Below are 6117 nucleotides of genomic sequence, written 5' to 3' on the forward strand. Positions count from 1 at the left end.
GGTCCCTGATTGAACAAAGCTACAGGCAGGGTTTAGCAGTCAGGCAGAGTTACAGGCTGGGCTCCACTGTGGGGTGGGGCTGTGGGCTGGGTTCAGAGGATCTCTGCTTGTGCAGGACCAGACATCACTAGTATATATACTTAGTTGAGCAGGGCTTCTGGCTTGGCTCCCTGCCCAGCACAGCTGTAAGATGGGCTCCATCGCTACCCGAGTTCTCTGGCCAGGCCTCCTGGTCAACAGGCACTAGAGCAGTGGTTCCCAACCTTGTTTTGGCCATGCCCCACCTAGGCATCTCTAAAATCCTGAAGCCCCCCCGCCCCCAGGACATATAATTCTTATGATTCAAAAAGTGAGCTCCTATTCACGTGGAGGAAGCCTAACAGGCCATTAACTTGGTCTAAACATGGCATCCATGAAAGGGAAAAATAAAAGAACGAAAGGACAGTTGAAGTACTGAGGAAGAAATCACTAAGAAATTGTTAAAAAAAAATAATAATAATATGAAGTGAAATTAAAAAATAGCAAATACAGTTTCAAAACATATAATAGAGAACTGAAATGCATAAATGTGACACAATATGTATTTATATGCTGTATATGAGGCCCCTAGAACCATAAGGGATGCAAAAAAATCATTGTTAATAACTCATTCTCTAACTGCCCCCCTTAAAAATCAAATTGTCCCCCTGTGGGGCGTGTGCCCCATGTTGGGAACCACTGCACTAGAGCCTAGACCAGTGATGGCGAACCTTTTGAGCTCGGCGTGTCAGCATTTTGAGAAATCCTAACTTAACTCTGGTGCCGTGTCACATATAGAAATTTTTTTATATTTGCAACCATAGTAAAACAAAGATTTATATTTTTTATATTTATCTTATATATTTAAATGCCATTTAACAAAGAAAAATCAACCAAAAAAATGAGTTCACGTGTCACCTCTGACACGCGTGTCATAGGTTCGCCATCACTGGCCTAGACTCAGCTGTTGAGGGAGGCTGTAAACTTTCTATCTTGTCTGGGTGGGGCCATACAGTGGGCTCTACGGCCAGTACAGCTCATTGGCTGGGAACCCAAATTAGGTAGAACTGCCGACTGCGCTCCTGGGCCAGAAGGGGTCACCAGCTGAGCTCTGCAGATGTGCAGAGCCCTGGTGGGTCTCTGCTGGGCCAAACTGCATGCAGGAGTGCCGGGAGCCGGTCCATGCTTGCTGTTTCAAGGGACCTGGCATATATGGCATACTGTTCTTAATATGTTTGCTCACCTTCTTGGCACTATGTGTTTTAACCAAGGTCTCTGAGAAAGGTTGTTTCCCCAGGTAGGGATTTCCCCCTGAAGTTAGGGAGGGAATAAAACCTCTTAACTAAGTGCCAGGCGGGTAATTAATCACTTTAACTATGAACAATCATGCTTAAGCTACATAATCTTTACTCCCTGGAATGGAGATAAGAAACGCCCTAACCTTTGTAATAGAGATTGATAGGATTGAATCAACTGGTATAAATACATATGTAACAAGACAGAACTTAGGAGACAGAGAGAGACAGAACCTAGGCACAGAACCTACACAGAACGTTCTCTAGAGACAGAAGAACTTCGCTGGAGAGAACATGGCAAAAGATCCTGGACAGAAACTGGCCTCAGAACCTAGAGACAGAACCTAGCGAGAGAACATGGCAAAAGATCCTGGACTGAACCTGACTACAGAAATTGGCAAGAGACCCTGACTAGAACCTGTTGACTGAACCTGGCTGGAGAACCTGGACAGAACCTGGCTGGAGAACCTAGCAAGAGACCATGGACACAGAACCTGGCTGGAGATCCTAAACAGAACTTCGCTGGAGATCCAGACCAGAACTTGGCTGGAGATCCTGGCTAGGCTGCTGATCAACTGAACTCCGTCTCCATGTCATTCCTTCTTCGCCGACTCCGTCCACACCTTTGGGGACCCCTGGACCTGTTGGGGTTGGACCCCGGCACAGGAGCCTGGTGCGCCCGGAGCTGAGCACTGGTGGCTGTAAGCCCTGTGCCCCCTCTGTCTCTATCTGAGCCCCATGGCCAGGCTCTGCAGATTCTCCCAGACATCCCCAGGACGCAAAACCCATGTGGGCCTCCTGGGATCATCCTACACGCTGGGTGCTGTCCACTTTGGGCTCCCTCTTCCCCCTGGAAAAACCACAGCATGCCTGGGAGAGGGGCAGTGTGGTCACTAGCTGCTTCTCTTAACCTTCCCTGTGATCTAGGGGGTGCTTCAGCCTCACCCCCAGCCCCAGGACTTTCACAGGGGTGTCTTGTCTATGGACAGCTGCCAGGCTGTCTTCCCGTGAGGGAACAAGTTAGGAACAACCCATGTTGCCATCTTAATGGCGTCACAAGTTGTATTTAAATACATTATTTCAGACTTTTGAGAGCCTCCAGCGCTCACCCGCTGCCTGTGGCACTTTCACCATCGTCCTCGTCCAGGGCTCTCACCAGGTTCTTGATCTCCTCGGCGATGCCCTGACTCAGCTCTCTCAGCCTCACATGGCAACAAAATCTTGTTTGTCCTCCCAAGTGTCTGATGATGAACAGAGAAAAAAAGAAAATATTCGTTTTTTAACTATGTCTGGCCATGTTGGTTTTGAGAGTTTGCCTGATCAGCTGGTCAACAGATCCATTCAGCAAGGCTTCCGTTTTAATATTCTCTGTGTTGCTACCAACCAATAGTTGACTACGTAGTTGCTCCGTTTGAGGCCTATCTGCAAGAAGAACTGAAGATGAAGCGTTCTCTCTTTAACTACCATGATTCTCGTGTCCATGCATGCCTCTACTTCATCTCTCCAACAGGCCACTCTGAAGACACTGGACCTCTAGCCATGAAGAGCCTTGACAGCAAGGTGAGTATTATACCAGTGATTGCCAACGCAGATGCAATTCCTAAAACTGAATTACAGAAGTTTAAGATCAAGCTCATGAGTGAATTGGTCAGCAATGGCGTCCAGATATACCAATTCCCGACAGATGATGAAACTGTTGCTAAAATCAATGCTTCAATGAATGGACATTTGCCATTTGCTGTTGTAGGAAGTATGGATGAGGTAAAAGTTGGAAATAAGCTGGTCAAAGCTCGCCAGTACCCTCGGGGGTACAAGTGGAAAATGAAAACCACAGTGACTTTGTAAAGCTTCGGGAAATGCTCATTTGTACAAACATGGAGGATCTGAGAGAACAGATCCATACGAGGCCCTGTGAACTGTACAGGCATTGCAAACTGGAGGAAATGTGGGCCCAGAGAATCAGCCTCCCAGTCTACAAGAGACATATGAGGCCAAAAGACACGAATTTTATGGGGAACGTCAGAGGAAGGAAGAAGAAATGAAGCAGGTGTTTATGCAGCGGGTGAAGGAGAAAGAAGCCATGCTAAAAGAAGCTGAAAGAGAGCTGCAAGCCAAATATGAGCACCTCAAAAGAGTTCACCAAGAAAAGAGAATGAAGCTTGAGGAGAAGAGAAGACTTTTGGAAGAAGAAATCATTTCTTTCTCTAAAAAGAAAGCTACCTCGGAGATATACCAGAACCAGACCTTTATGGGCAGCAACCTGAAGAAGGACAAGGACCAGAAGAACTCCAATTTTATGTAAAACAAAGGTTCCGGATCACAGAAGGTCATCACAAGCAAAAGTTATTAAAAAGTTAGAAGTATGCTGTGATTTTCCTACTCATTTTATTTGCTATATCAGTTATTTTGTATCTGGCAAATGGCCACAGTTACTGTCTTTTATGGAAAAATACTTTCAAGTATAACGTCAGTATGTAAGCCAGAGTGGGTGGTAGAACTTATGTGTCCACTGCTGTGAAGTCTTCAGCTGCTGGTTTGTGATAGATGGACAGCATTGCCTCTACTGCCGACTGACTGCCACTTTGCAGAGCGCCACCACAGAGCCGTGCCGCTGCCTTCGACGGCAGAGCTCGCTCACATCAAGCTGACTGCATTCACGTTCTAAAATGCAGCTTTTGTTTTGTGCACACTAAAGGTAAAATTTTGAGAATATGTTTTAAAATGTATTATGTACCTAAAACTCTAACCTCTCAATAGTTTTATAGAACTTTTTAATTTTTGATAGAATTATCCAGTTAGTAACATGATCCTAAGCTTTTATAGAAAACTTTATATAACATGATGGTCTTCCATGCTTCAGTACACTTTCTTGTGGCTGATGTATTATGATGAAAAAAAAAGTTTAAAAGTAAAAACACCCACGGATACTGTATAAACCCTTTTTCTAGTGGTAAGTATTTTTGAATCTGGGTGTTATCACAGTATTTTTATTAGGATGTCTTACATATTTGTTGCTTAAAACTGTCTTCCAAGGGAAAAATAAGATTGAATTACCTTATTAAAAATATTTCTAAGAAAATAGCTATGAGCATCTGAATATTAAAGATGTAAACATTTAGATAATTCATATCAGTGCCTTAGTAGTAGTCTCAGAACAATTAACTTTTTCTTAACAGTCATAGGTATATAATTTTTTATTTTTTGTACCTAAATAGTCTAAATAAAACTGACATTTACTCTTGACTAGTAAAATATATCTGCATATTTACTAAAATGTGTTTAAATCACATTAATTTTTTCTGTTTACAAACTGTTATCAAAGTTAGTTTATTTAACTGTATGTCTGAATTATTTTAAAACATATATTCCCGGTATTTTTCAGACAACAAAATGTTTAAGTTAGCCTGTGTTAGATTCTGAAGAGTGCTTTTTTTATGAAGTTGTATAAGTTGCAAATAAAACCTTTCCTTTTTTAGCAAAAAATAAATAAAATAAATAAGTACATTATTTCAGTAACCCTATGAGACAAGTAGGGGTTATAGTTGCCTTTCTCAGACAATGATGCTGAGATGGTAACGAATAGCCACACTTGCTCTAATCACATAAGCAGTAGGTGAGGGTTTAGGGAAGCAGCCCAGTCTTTTGTTTGTCTGTGTTGTTGGTTTTTTCATCATTAATTTATTATCTTTATTTTTGATTTTGTAAAATGCTTATTTTAAGGTGATTGAGCAACCTTTCATTTGACTATGAGAACTCATTCAAATTTGCTAAAGGAACTATGATGATAAAATTATACAGCCAGTTGGGAAGAATGCCCATGAGCTAACACAACTTTCTATAAAATGTTCAGCTTTCAATTCCAATGACCTAGAAGATAGGGCTAAAGCCGACTCATAGCCACATCATTCCAGAATCGTAGTCACTGCCAGAGACTGTTAATAGGGGAGCCGGGGGGAGTAAACGGGAGATGCTCAATGCTGATAAACAGACAGGTTTAATGATACGTCGCTCTTCACACAGATGGCTGCAGACCTGAAACTATAATCCAGGAACATGCAACTATGCGACAGGCCAGGTAGCCAATCTAAAATATACTGGCTTCTTAGCGCTTCCCTGTAAACACTGCAGCCCTTCTCCTGTCCAAAACCTCACACAGAAACAGAACCAGAAGCCCAGCTTTGTGGCCAAAAGTAAAAAGGGAAGGGGAAGTAGGATCCATGTTGACCTGGCCGAAGCAAGGCCCTTCGCGGTGCTGCTCTGTTCTTCCGACGCTTGCTCTTTGGGCCCCTCTCCCTCAGCCCGTCCATGCTAGCTCTCAGCAGGTGTGCATCGAGCTCGAAACTCACTCTCTTCTCCGGAGCTCATCACCAGGCTGATGTCCCTTTTCCCATCAGTAGCTCTTAACCGAGACTTGTCCGGGGGCTCAAAGCCCTCCACCGAACCTTTCCTTGCAATGGCTTTAGTTTGGCCATCATGGTTCTCCGGGGCGCCGAGCATGCGGGCCGATAGCTGGCGCTTCTGGAAGAGCCTGATCAGCTCCGGGAGGGACTGCGCGCTCCCTACCATCAGCCTACCAGCTCCACTCGCAACCCAGCCTTTTGACTTCAAACAAAGAATAATCTCCATTGCACTGTGCCAGGCACAGGACACACAATATGTACCTCTTCACGTGTTGATGTATTCCTCATCCATTGAGTGATCCGCCCGGTTTGAGAAGAAGTGGAGCTCAATTTTCTTCTCACTTAGGGGCCACCTTCCCAGTCAGAAAATGAAGTTTTCTGTGGGTGGTTGAAGAGACCTCTCC

The 6117-nt window shown here is 43.9% G+C and overlaps 1 pseudogene across 1 annotated transcript; it reads left to right on the forward strand.

The window, feature by feature from the left end:
- The first annotated feature begins 2696 nt into the window (after positions 1–2696).
- On the forward strand, positions 2697–3615 carry LOC308517620 (septin-10-like; annotated as a pseudogene). The gene has a single exon. The product of its transcript is annotated as a septin-10-like (transcript).
- Positions 3616–6117: the final 2502 nt, after the last annotated feature.

The sequence above is a fragment of the Myotis nattereri genome (assembly GCF_964212035.1).
Source record: "Myotis nattereri genome assembly, chromosome: 4".
NCBI classification, from domain to species: domain Eukaryota; kingdom Metazoa; phylum Chordata; class Mammalia; order Chiroptera; family Vespertilionidae; genus Myotis; species Myotis nattereri.